Source organism: Myxine glutinosa, chromosome 11, assembly GCF_964187855.1.
Source record: "Myxine glutinosa chromosome 11, kmMyxGlut1.1, whole genome shotgun sequence".
Lineage (NCBI taxonomy): Eukaryota > Metazoa > Chordata > Myxini > Myxiniformes > Myxinidae > Myxine > Myxine glutinosa.
In genome coordinates this window covers 115437114-115450603 of record NC_136271.1, presented here as the reverse complement: position 1 = coordinate 115450603, position 13490 = coordinate 115437114, and the positions used below count along the sequence as shown (strand labels likewise).

Genomic DNA, 13490 nt, shown 5'->3' with positions numbered 1-13490 from the left:
ATGACAGTCAGTTCTAGGAGTTCACGATAATCATCTCGTGGCTGCTGATCTTTCAAACACACAAGAACGTTTTTGCTTCCAACACAGTGTCTACAGATCCCATTGAAGCCTTCCTCTCTGAGAATTGATCGTGAAGAAACTTCCTGTCCTCGGGGTTGGTGATTATGGCCTCCGAATCTGCATGCCTAAGATCAAAGTCTTCTCCAAGGAGGCCTTGAAGGATGCTTCCTTTTTCTCTTGGGTCGCACCACCCCGCTTTGCACCTTTTTGGAGGCTCCTCCATTCTTCATATAGCCTCTCCAAACGATGGATGCAGTGCTGCTTCGTCGTTGTAGGTAGGTGAGCTTTTTCCCAGAACTTCACAACCTCTTCAATGGTGAGGGTTGCACTCTCCCGGGCAGTGCGATTCTCCTTCTTCAGGTGATGGAAAAACAGGACAAGAGATTGATGCACAGTCGGGAGCTTGGCACCTTTGATGGCATCTCCAGAAGTGGACCCAATGAGATACACATTATCCTGAGCCCGAGTTTTCAATGAAACACTGGTACTAGCACATGCCATATCTGCAAAATAAGCAAGAATGTGGGTAAAATCCTGTTAATTCTTACTCCACAGGGTCACTCTCTACAAAAGAGCCACAGTCAATAAGTTAGGCCTACATATTACACACTAAAAAAGCGTACCCCTGACCCCGGGAACCTGTACAAAACATGCATGAAAATTGCCCAGATAGTGATCATAGGAAGTCTCAAAACTGTATGTATAATATATTGTATATATATAATGTATAATGTGGATTTATGTATATTTATTATTTAATGTATATTTACTATATATTTATTTTTAATATTATATTTAATGTATATATATAATTATGTATTTATTTTGTGTATATACAGCCCAAAAAATGGGAATTCCTATTTTTGCATGGGGGAAAATTCATCACTGATGTGGCACCCCTAAATATTATTGGATTCCATTCAAATTTGGTGTGGTTTCCTTTGACACCAAAAGGAACAAAAAAAAGACCATGTCCCGGAGAAAATCTGCATTTTGCTTTTTTGAAGCCCACCCTAATATATATATATATATATATATATATTTATATATATATATTTATATATACAGTATATATATATTTATATATATATATATATTTATATATATATTTATATATATATATATATATTTTTATATATATATATATATATATATATATATATATATATATATATATATATATATATATTGTTACGGACACGACTTTGATGTTATGGTGGGCCGAGCGGAATGGCCGCCGTGTTCGCACAAGTTACCCGATTATACTCGAACCTTGGCCGAGTCGCGCTACGCTAAATCAATTGAGGAAAGGACACAACGGCTGGGTTTAAAATGACACGACACCAGGGGTACGGTTCTCAAGACCTCCGGAGGAGGTTATAATATTGCGGAAGGTTAGATTACAGGGATGAGAGGGACAGCATAGAAAGATAGGCACTTAATTACGGTCTTATAGTAGCCCCGACAGACGACAGATAAACAGGACAAAACTGACTCACACGGGGATTGATGGCAAGGAAGGCGGGTAGTCGATGGCTCAAGGTACACTCTTGGCTCAGGGACAGAATCGACCCGGTCCGGTCCAGAGATGCGGGAGGTCTCTCTCAGCGCTGGAAGGTGACGTTCTTTCTCCAAGCTGGGGGCGCATCTCACGTCACGTCCGGTAAGTGGCCGCGTATATCCGGCGGGGAGTGACACGCCCTCGGCTCGTTAGCTCCGCCCCAGATGGAATCGGCCCATTGCTTCTCATTGGGTGCGGGGGGTTACCGGCTCCGCCCTTGACGAGGGGCCGACAGGCAGCCCCTTCGTGGTAACCCCGTCGGCGCACATGGGTAATGGCGGCTAACCGAGCCGGAGTGAGGACGCACACTCCCCGCGCGCTGTTGTGGTAGTTGTTGTTGTAGTTGTGGTTGTTGTGGTTTCATGAGGAAGATGGAAGGAGGTATGGGGAGGTCCTAAACTCACTACTGGTGCCATACAATCACATTCTGGTGCAACGAAGAGTCAGAATTAATGGAAACGAGTCCTTAACTGACATAGACTAAGAATAACTAGCAAGATGTCCGAAAGTTGTCTACGTGAGATGCGGTGGACCTGGGCACGACATTTAATGGGGGAAAAAGGGGAAGGTCGGTTCTACAGAGTGTTATTTACAGGCAATGGGACTAGGGACTAGGGAATGGGGGATTGGGGATAGTTGGGGAGTATTGGGGAAATAGGGGAATATTTACAAGCGGATATGGAGGCCAAATTCCATATCCGCAACATTGCACCCTTCTCTACCCTCGGGGCGTCCCGATCCGATAAATTTTTACCTATTTTAGTGTGGCACTCAGATGTAGTTCCCTCTACTATTAACTCTACCCTGAGTGCGACAGTTTTACAGATGTTCACAAATGAGTAAATATGTCCCCCTGCGACGTTGCACCCTTCTCCTCACAGAAACACGCCCACAGGATAACCGAATCGCGGAAAGAATTCGCAAACTAAACATACAGCCGGTAGGGAGTATTATTTACACAAGACTACGCTGATATTTACACTACGATCCAGGACCTGTTTTTGGAGGAACACATGCAGATGTTATGCATAGAGAGAGAGCATGCATGCCAGCATCGATACACCAACCCACGAGTGCTCTGTGGCCTTACGGCCTTTAATAATGTGCAGAGCACCCCGTCCAAGCACCAAAAGCACCACCCCAGCACCAATCGGTGCAGTCACCATTGTTCATTAAAATAAAAACAACAACCCCTAACCCTGCAGGTGTCTCTTGCTCTTCGTGTGGTGCACTTGGCCTTCTGGCTTCTTTCAAAAATAAAGAAAGGCGCCAACCGCGTCCATTTCTGTATTGTGGCCTTCAGTGGTGTCAACTAAAAGTGGTTCACCTGTATGGCATAGGTGCCACGTTGACCCATAGGTCCATCCACGGGTGGTGCTTGGCCGCAAGAGAACTGCGGTCCATTGTGGGTGGCCACCAAAATTGCGGTCCATATGGTGTATCGATCCAGGCAGCAAGCAGCGAAAGTGCAGGCCCACAACTGCGGAGCCAGCACCTCTCTCTCCTCTCTCTCTGCCCCAAAGCCAGATCCTCGGAGGTGGGAGACAAAAGAAGCAGACAAGTGAGTAAGGTGGTAAGGGCGCAAAAGTGCACGCAATATAAGATGATGCACACTGGGGGCACATGGGAACCAGGTGAGACAGGTACGTTCCTACCGTACGCCCCCCCCCCCCAACCAGGTAACCTACATGGCCCCTCCCTTACCCCTTACTGTATCCACAAAACACAACACTACCCATAAACATCTACTTTACAAATCAACAAACGTCCCTACTGTCTTCCCCGTTCCTCCCATAAACCAAATTCGTCTTCTCTCCCTCCTAACCAATCAAATTTGCCATTTTCAACTCAACATAATTTGCCATCTCCAACTCAACATCAAAATTTGCCATTACCAATTCATCATCAGTCCCTCCTAGGGAGGGAGAGATGGAATCACCCCAATGTCTCATCCACGTCGTGATGCGTCTCACAAATCCACAGCAATCTCATTTCCTGCAACAAAACAAGGAAAACACAGGTGTGGAGTCATCATCACCACAGGTAAGTGGCTGCGTATGGTGCGACAGGTTCATCAATCCTAACTATTTCCTAAATGACTTTAACAACTTTACATTACCCGGGGTCTTTCTCCTGCCAAACCATTGGCCCTCTTACACTCTGGGTTCTAAAAACCAATGCCCATTGACCAAACTGTGGTGCTTTTCAATTTGGGGTCTCACTCCCCCGATTCATCTCCCGGTGCCCTCGCACAATTTCTGGGCTGTGGCGTGTACCTCTCCCAGTGGGTCTACCCACCTGCACACCTCCACCACTGCAGTTGCCTCCGAGCTTACCTGCTCCTCACCCTAACCTAACTACCTGGGGAAGGCCCTCTGGCGCTCTCCCCACTCGGTGCCCTCTCTGGCACTGGGCTACCCGGGTCCGTCCTCCGGATCCTCGGGCCCCACTGACACTAACGGCTCCCAGAGCCCACCTGCGGCCTCACCTGGCCGACATCCTCACAGTGGTGGAGTGCCCAACCAACTACACACACTAACAGGCTACACGCCCAGCCATTTCCACAACACTAATGCACCCATCCACAATACCATTCTGCAACCGCACCACAAATGCCAATATCCAACCACAATTTACCTATACCCTCTACCTAACACTTACACTACCCGCCCCGGGTACTCGTGAAAGGGGTCCACTCTTCCCCCATCCACACCTTCGCACCATGCACACCACTCCGTACCACTTACTCCAACTCTCTCCACACACCTGTACCTGCACACCTGTGCTCTCACACCTGGTGCCACCTGCACCCTTCTCTCCCCAAGCGCATTCGCGCTGATCCACAACACTCACTACTCATACACTGCTCCACACACCTGTCCAGTTGCACACCTGTGCAATCACACCTGTTCAATTCTCACACACACGGCATCATCTCAGCTAACTACTCCCTTCTAAAACTTGCGCTTCCCAGTCGTCCCTTTAAACTATTGCGCTCCCTCGTCATTATCATCCACACTAAACTACCTGCGTCCCCACTACAGGTATCAGTCACTAACTAACCTTAACGTCACCTAATGTCATCTTCGCTAGATCCCTACAATATAACCTAACCCACCCGGGCTAGTTTTCACTGCCATACACCCCATAAGCTATTGCTCCTTTGCCCCACTCATATGGGAAGGGTGGCAAGGATGCCACCCTTACCCACCGGGCCCATCGCTCCTCAACCCCCCAGTCCTCTGGCACTAATAAGCCCCCCTTATTCAGAGGTACTGGGTCCCGCCTCGGCATCTAAAGCCGAGGCAATCCACGGGGGCGCCTGCTCGCCGGTGTAAGGTCTTATCCGGTCGGCGTGGACGATCCGAGGGAGGGCTCGTGGCCCCATTTTGATCTTAATGACCACGTCACAGATTTGCGACAGGACGACTCCTGGGTCTTGCCAGGGGGAGGTGAGTTTTGGGCACCTCCCCTTCCGTCTCCGGGGATTAAAGAACCAAATCTTCATCCCCGGAGCGTATTGACTCCCCTGGCTCCGGTCGTCGTACCTGCGCTTCATCTTTTCCCCCGCCAGATGGAGTTGGCGGCGGGCGAAGGCATGGACTAGCTCCATGCCTTCCTCTAGGTGACGTGCGTACCCCTCCCTCGGCGGGTTAACCACTGTGTCTGGCACGGGACCGCATAGCAAGTCGGCGGGAGCCCGTAACTCCCGCCCATACATAAGCAACGCTGGACTGCATGCGGTGGCCCCGTGCTGGCTGGTTCGGTAGGCCATTAGCAAATAAGGGAGATGTTCGTCCCAGTCATCCTGACGGGTGGCGGTGAACAGTGCCAGTTGTTGGATTAAAGTTCGGTTGAATCTTTCCACCATCCCGTCAGATTGAGGTCTTAAAGGCGTTGTTCTGGTTTTCCGAATTGACAGGAGACTGCACACATCTTTTAGCAATTTGCTCTCAAAATTTCGTCCCTGGTCGGTGTGCAACTCCTGTGGAATCCCATGCCGGCACACAAATCCTTCCACGAAGGCCTGTGCTACCACCCCTGCTTCTTGGTTGGGGAGGGCATAGGCCTCCGGCCACTTGGTGAAATAGTCCATTACAACGAGGATGTACTTATTACCTAGGCGGGTGCGGGGTAGTGGGCCTAGGATATCCATGGCCACCCGCTCTAGGGGGGCCCCCACCTGGTGTAATTGAAGGGGGGCCCTCATCCTCCGTGCTGGTCCCTTTTTGGCAGTACAGGCGTCGCATCTCCGACACCAGTCCTGTATGTCGCGCCCCATATTCACCCAATAAAACCTCCGGCGTACCCGCGATATTGTCTTTGTCCTGCCCAAATGGCCGCCGGAGCGGGTACCATGCACCTGTTGCAATATGACGTTCTTGAATTTGTCAGGGACTATCACCAGCCAGGAAGTTCTATCAGAGGGAACCTCCACCCACTTGCGATACAAGATGTTGCCTTTCAATTCCAGGGTCTGCCACTGAGCCCAATACGCCTTTGTTTGCGCCCCGAGGGGGGTGACCTCTTCCCCCTTTGGTCTTTGCCCCAATTTGACCCATTGGAACACCGGCCCCAGAACAGGATCCTCCTGCTGGGCCGTGCGTGCTCCAAGCCAACTCTCCAAATTCCTCGTCCGCGGTTAGTGGCAAAATTGGCCCTCTCACCCGGGTTGCCCGGACGACGAGAATCGGGGCGGAATCGCCCAATTGCTCCCTCTCCTCGTGTCTCGCACAAAATTTACAGTTTTCCCCCAGACAAGGACGCCGAGAGAGTGCGTCCGCATTACCATGGGCCTTCCCGGCCCTATGGGCCACATCAAAATCGTACTGCTGCAACTTTTCCAACCACCTTGCAATTTGGCCCTCCGGTTCCTTGAACCGAAGGAGCCATTGCAAGGAGGAATGGTCAGTTCTAACCAAAAATTTCCGCCCGTACAGGTACGGGTGGAAATGGTTCATGGCAGCCAGCATGGCCAATAACTCTTTGCGAGTGACGCAATAATTTCGCTCGGGCCTACTTAAGGCCCGACTATAGTAACCAATCACTCTCTCCACGCCCTCCTGTGTCTGAGACAAAACTGCGCCCAATCCTTCCTGGCTCGCATCCGTGTCCAGGGTAAATGCCCCGTCACTAGTGGGGTAAGCTAGAAGGGGTGCGGATGTTAGACACCCCTTCAATTTTTGGAAGGCCTCGTGGCACTCCCGTGTCCAATTAAATCGCGTCCCCTTCTCCGTAAGCCGGTGGAGGGGACGGGCCAACTCCGCAAATTTCGCCACAAAGCGCCGGTAGTAGGAGCAGAGTCCCAAAAATCCCCGCACCTCTTTGATGGTACGTGGTGCGGGCCACTCCTCTACCGCTTTAATTTTGTCTGGGTCCGTTTTTACCCCCTCGCGGCCGATCACGTGACCTAGATAGGCCACCTCTCTTGCAAACAAAGTGCACTTACTCGGGTTCAGCTTCAACCCTGCCTGTCTGAGGCACCCGAACACCTGGTCCAAATTAGCTACTGCCTGGGGGAACGTTTGGGCATGTACCAGGACGTCATCCAGGTACACCAGGCATGATTGCCATGGCATGCCGCCGAGTACATGCTCCATCAATCTTTCAAAGGTGGCGGGGGCGTTACACAAACCAAACGGCATCACAGTAAACTGATACAGTCCCTTACCTGTGGAAAATGCCGTTTTCTCCTTCCCTGCCCTATCCATCTCCACCTGCCAATACCCACTCTTGAGGTCCAAAGTTGTGAACCAATTTGAGCCCGCAACGGCATCGAGGGTGTCATCAATCCTTGGCAGGGGATATGAGTCCTTGAGTGTCACGTTGTTTAGCTGGCGATAGTCCACGCAGAACCGCGTGGTCCCATCCTTCTTTTTGACCAGCACAACAGGTGACATCCAAGGATTTCCCGAGGGCTCGATCACACCTGCGTCGAGCATTTTTTTAACCTGCTCGTCAGCTTCCGCCCTCTTGCTCCAAGGGAGCCGTCGGGCGGCCTGACGAATAGGCCGGGCCTCACCGGTGTGGATCTGATGTTTCACCAGGCCCGTACGTCCAATATCCTCGGTGGACAGGGAGAAGAGGTCCAAATGGGACCCAACCAGTTTGTGTAAGGCCTCCCTCTGGGTACCTCCCAACTCTACGCTACTACGATTTACCATCTCGCAAATGGGATCGGGCCAATTCCTACTTGTTATTGAAGGCTCCCCCCGGGGTCGGCTCGGCTGGACGTTCTCGCCCCTCACTGTCGCGACTTCCTTAACTGGGGTGCAGCCAGCTACCCTCGTGCCCCTTACTATAGTGCGTGGTTCTGTACTCATATTTATTACTCGGACGGCCACTCCCGGTCCGTCCGTTTTTACAAGGGTGCGGCCCACGATTAAACCCGGTATGGACTGCGCTGCCACCGGTTCGACCAGGCCGCAGGACTCCTGCCATGTTGGGCGAGCTGCCCACCGGGCCGGCACTATCGCCTCGGCCCTTGGGGGGATGGTCACGGCCTCGGAAGCCTCCAGCTCCGCTCTCTCGGCCGTGCTCACTCCCCCTAACGGCAGCTCTTCTACTCCCACCTGCAGGATCCCCCGGCACAAGTCGATTTTACAACCGCTGGCAGTCAACAAATCCAACCCTATTAAACATGGGTCGCACACCTCCGCCACCCAAACATCTATCTCCCTCCTTACCGACCCTAACTTGAGGGTCACAGAACCACGCCCTATGATCGGGGCCGTTACCCCGGTAGCAAGCTGCAAACTATAATTTTGCAGGCGCTGGATCTTATCCCAGCCACCTGCGCTCGAATCAAGGACCACAGGGCTGATGATCGTGGCGCTAGCTCCTGTGTCCACTACGGCGTCTACCCCCACGCCGGCAATTTTGCATCTAATTGTCAGGCTACCGGTTCCAATTTGGCCACAATAAATGACCTGTCGCGTCAATGAGGGCTCTCCTCCATCCTCTGCTGCCGAACACCGCCCTACGTGCCCGACACCTTCTAGTTTCCCGGGGTCTGGCGGGGGGGTGTCTGGGGTCGGCTAACCCGCTCCCCCCTGGGCGGAGTTGAGGACCTCAACCGCCGGGGATCATCCCGGCGCGTGGCTCGACAGTGCCGCGCCAGGTGACCCAGACGGTTGCAAGTATAGCACCTCACCTGGTAAGGTGCTTGCCTCCGGAATTCCAAATTTCCCCCCCTGTAGGTCCGAATTGGATTACCCGCTCGTGGTCCACCGCGGGCCACCTCCGGGGCCGCCTGCCATGGTCCAGGTCCCGCCAGGCGCTGGTCCACCAGCCTCCGGACCATGCCCGCCAGGTCAGGACCCACGTCGGGGGCGGGCCCCCTAAGGGGTCTGCCCTCCATCGGGGGTCCCACCTGGCGGACCGCCATTGCGAGACGCTCGCCCCCCCGGGCCAGGGGCCTCGCTGCTTCCCAACGGGCCGCAGCATCAGCCGCCTGGCTCAGAGTCTGCGGGCGCCACATGGCGAGCTGTTGCCGGAGCTCAATATCCGGGAGGGCCTGGATAAAATGGTCCAGCGCCAGGCTTTCCCGGGAATCCGCTGCCATGCTAGCATGTGCGATCCCCACTGCGCGGCGAATGTCGTGGGCAAGTTCCCCGATGGCTTCCTGGGGCTTGCGCTTTCGCAGCGCGAGCTGAGCTTTAACAAGCTCGCTCTGCTGTTCAATGCCGAATCGATTAATTAGGGCGTCGCGGAGGGCTGGCAGGGTGAGAGCACCCGCTGGTAATGCCGTCAGCACCTCCGCCGCCGCGCCGCGCAATGCGGCCACCAGGTGTACTCCACCTTCGTCCTCACCCCAACCGTTGCCCTTACACACAGTCGAACTGCGCCAGGTACGCGCGTAGATCACTCTTGCCGTCATACGGCGCGAGTGGGACCTTGTGGGACCACCTCGTATGCGAGTCGTTGCCCGCCTGCCGGACCCCGTGCGTCGCCCCTTGCGGGGTCAGCGCGGGGCCGAACCGGCCGGGCCCCCACAGTACATTACCCCCAAGGGGCTCTCGTGCCTCCCCGGTCCCTCCAACAACTACCCCTGTTGGTGTCGATGCATGGGTCACACCTCCGCAACCCGCTACCCATTCCATACCACCACAACCTTGCTCACCCACACCTCGCACCTCTCGTTCCATACCCTCCGGACCAGCCATACACCTCACTCTTGGCCTCTCACGAACATCCGGGTCTATCTCGACCCCCAAGCTTATTAAATCACCTGGCGCATCATACGCACGACCATACTGGTCACCACTTACACCGGGTCCTCTTTCTCTTCGCTTCTCCTCCATCACCTGCGAATCCCTCATCCGGTTAATGAGCACATCATCACGATCCGAACACAGACTTTGGACCAATTCTTTTACCTCCTCTTTTATCTCTTTCTTATCCTCTCTCCGTCGCTTCTTAATTTCGCTCACCCCTTCTTCCACTTCTTCTAATTTCTGTTTCACCTCCTTCATCTCCTCGTGCGCCCCTTCAAGTTCTTCCTCTAACTCCACTTTATTTTTTTCTATGTGCTCCCGCACCTCCCGCTCTTTAACCTCCATCACCTCTACCACTTTGTTCATTTTCCTCGTCAGGTCCTCATGTACCGTCTGACACTCTTTTTTAATTACCCCTACGTCCTTTTTCATCTCCTTCTGTGTCGATTTTAAACCCTCTATTACAGCTGTGTTCTTCTTTACCTGGTCCCCCAACTCCTTTTGTCCCACTGTCAGTTGTTCTACTCCCAGCGTCAACTCCTCTATACCCCCTTGCAATTTTACAGTCCCCTTTCTCACCTCCTTCTCCATGCGCTCCTTAGTGCCTCACCTCCTCGCGCACTCCTCCGACCTCCTCACTCACACCTCTTCTGATCTCCTCTCCCATCACTTGCATCTCCTGCCCAGATGCCACCCTCATCTGCTCCATTTCCTCCCTGTGAGCATCCAGTTTGGTTTCTACCCCCATTCTGATCCCCTCTATCTGCTGCCCCATTTGTTTAACTTCCCTTTCCGCTTGGTCCCTCATGTCCCTCAATTTGCCTTCCATCCTGTTTTCTAACCCCTCTAACCCCTCTTGCATCCCTTCCATTTGATTCTCCTGGGCAGCCATTCTGTTTTCTACCCCCATTAACCCCTCCTGTATTTCCCCTAATCTATTGTCTAATCCCTCTATTCTACTCCCTAACCCCCCGATCTGGGCCCCCATGTCATCCCTCAATTTCTCGCTATTGGACCCCATGTCATCCCTCAATTTCTCGCTATTGGACCCCATGTCATCCCTCAATTTCTCGCTATTGGACCCCATTTGGCCCTCCAATCGCTCAATTTGGCTCCCCATACTCATCTGTACAGCTGCCTGTAGCTGCGCAATGAGGGCCTGCATGTCAATCGGCTGCATGTTAAAGCCCGTTGATACAGCGGGCTCGGCTACCGCGCGCTCTTGCGAGGCGCCACGTTGCAACGACGCTATTTTGTGCGTCTGCTACCCTCACTGCTTCGCTCTCCTCTTGTCCCTCATTTTGGTCCTGGATCGACCCTGCCTCACTCTCCTCTACCGGACCCCAGCCGACTTGGTCTGCCATAGCGCGACTTTCAAAATTCGGGTTTTTATATTTTGTAAAACACAATCAAATTTCGCCGTTATAATTTCGAGCGCGTAAAACGCGCTCCGGATCGAATCTCACTCCTCGACACCAATTGTTACCCTAATGGTACAATTGGTGTTCCAAAATTTGGGCTAAATGAATTTAGTCCCAGGTCCGAATCCGACACTCCTGACACCAATTGTTACGGACACGACTTTGATGTTATGGTGGGCCGAGCGGAATGGCCGCCGTGTTCGCACAAGTTACCCGATTATACTCGAACCTTGGCCGAGTCGCGCTACGCTAAATCAATTGAGGAAAGGACACAACGGCTGGGTTTAAAATGACACGACACCAGGGGTACGGTTCTCAAGACCTCCGGAGGAGGTTATAATATTGCGGAAGGTTAGATTACAGGGATGAGAGGGACAGCATAGAAAGATAGGCACTTAATTACGGTCTTATAGTAGCCCCGACAGACGACAGATAAACAGGACAAAACTGACTCACACGGGGATTGATGGCAAGGAAGGCGGGTAGTCGATGGCTCAAGGTACACTCTTGGCTCAGGGACAGAATCGACCCGGTCCGGTCCAGAGATGCGGGAGGTCTCTCTCAGCGCTGGAAGGTGACGTTCTTTCTCCAAGCTGGGGGCGCATCTCACGTCACGTCCGGTAAGTGGCCGCGTATATCCGGCGGGGAGTGACACGCCCTCGGCTCGTTAGCTCCGCCCCAGATGGAATCGGCCCATTGCTTCTCATTGGGTGCGGGGGGTTACCGGCTCCGCCCTTGACGAGGGGCCGACAGGCAGCCCCTTCGTGGTAACCCCGTCGGCGCACATGGGTAATGGCGGCTAACCGAGCCGGAGTGAGGACGCACACTCCCCGCGCGCTGTTGTGGTAGTTGTTGTTGTAGTTGTGGTTGTTGTGGTTTCATGAGGAAGATGGAAGGAGGTATGGGGAGGTCCTAAACTCACTACTGGTGCCATACAATCACATTCTGGTGCAACGAAGAGTCAGAATTAATGGAAACGAGTCCTTAACTGACATAGACTAAGAATAACTAGCAAGATGTCCGAAAGTTGTCTACGTGAGATGCGGTGGACCTGGGCACGACATTTAATGGGGGAAAAAGGGGAAGGTCGGTTCTACAGAGTGTTATTTACAGGCAATGGGACTAGGGAATGGGGGATTGGGGATAGTTGGGGAGTATTGGGGAAATAGGGGAATATTTACAAGCGGATATGGAGGCCAAATTCCATATCCGCAACAATATATATATATATATATATATATATATATATATATATATATATATATATATATATATATATATATATATATATATATATATATATATATATATATATATATATATATATATATACATACATACAGTGGAACCTTGACTTACGAGTTTAATTCGTTCTGTGACCGAGCTCGTAACTCAATTTGCTCGTTTCTCAAATTAAATTTCCCCATTGAAATGCTATTAATCCGTTCCAGCCCGCCAAAAACCACACCAATTTTTTTTTAAATATACAGTATATATAAAAATATCTCGCGCTTTATATTTCACCTGTATGCAGCATACAAGTTGGCAGGATGGCCTGGACTGGAGGTACGCACACTTGACTCTAAACTGTCCAGCCTGGGTTTGAATCCCGACCCAGCTATAACCTGTCATGGGTGAATCACAGGCAGGGTGATTCATCAATGTGTGTACCGCTAAACTGGGCGCCCCGTTTGCATCCCATTAGTTGTTGGATGTTAAGGATCTCACCGTGTTTTCCACAAAGAGAAGGCGAGCTATCGCCGGCACTCTGAACAAGTTGTGGCCTGGCATGCTCTTCTCCTCTGCCGTTATATACGTCCTCCTCGGCATCTTTTTCCAGAAGAGCCCTGTCTCGTCACAGTTGAAGATTTGCTGGGGGATGTATCGTTCGGCTTCTATCAGTTCGGCAAAAGTTATAATAAAATCTTCAGCTGCCTTCACATCCGCCTCACCAAGTCGACAACACGCACACCTCGCTCATGTTTTTCGACGATTGCGTGTTTTATATCCAAGCACATCATCCTCTTCTTCTTCTCAGTACTGCCCTTGGCACTCAATTTCTTAGGACCCATGGTTAAAACTAATAAATTTTCCAAAATAACCAAAATGCGAAAACAAAGCAGCAGCGATATACGGCAGAGATACTTGCACGGCAAGATAACCACGTGACCGGAACCCACCTGGTGGCGGGTAGCGTAAGCTCCAAAATAACCAACATGCGAAAACAAAGCA

At 51.9% G+C, this 13490-nt stretch overlaps 3 protein-coding genes across 9 annotated transcripts in view; 1 reads left to right on the top strand and 2 right to left on the bottom strand.

Annotated features, from left to right (window-relative positions):
• AHCY (adenosylhomocysteinase) overlaps positions 1-8373 on the bottom strand; it is a gene marked incomplete at its 3' end in the record, with an annotated part of 390713 nt that extends 382340 nt beyond the window's left edge. Inside the window, 1 exon segment of the mRNA XM_078787057.1 lies at positions 8368-8373.
• Positions 1-13490, bottom strand: part of ICE1 (interactor of little elongation complex ELL subunit 1) — a 524149-nt gene that overhangs the window by 293746 nt on the left and 216913 nt on the right. The gene's annotated exons all lie outside the window — the stretch shown is intronic.
• Positions 1-13490, top strand: part of SNAPC4 (small nuclear RNA activating complex polypeptide 4) — a 179504-nt gene that overhangs the window by 53597 nt on the left and 112417 nt on the right. The window lies entirely within an intron of this gene.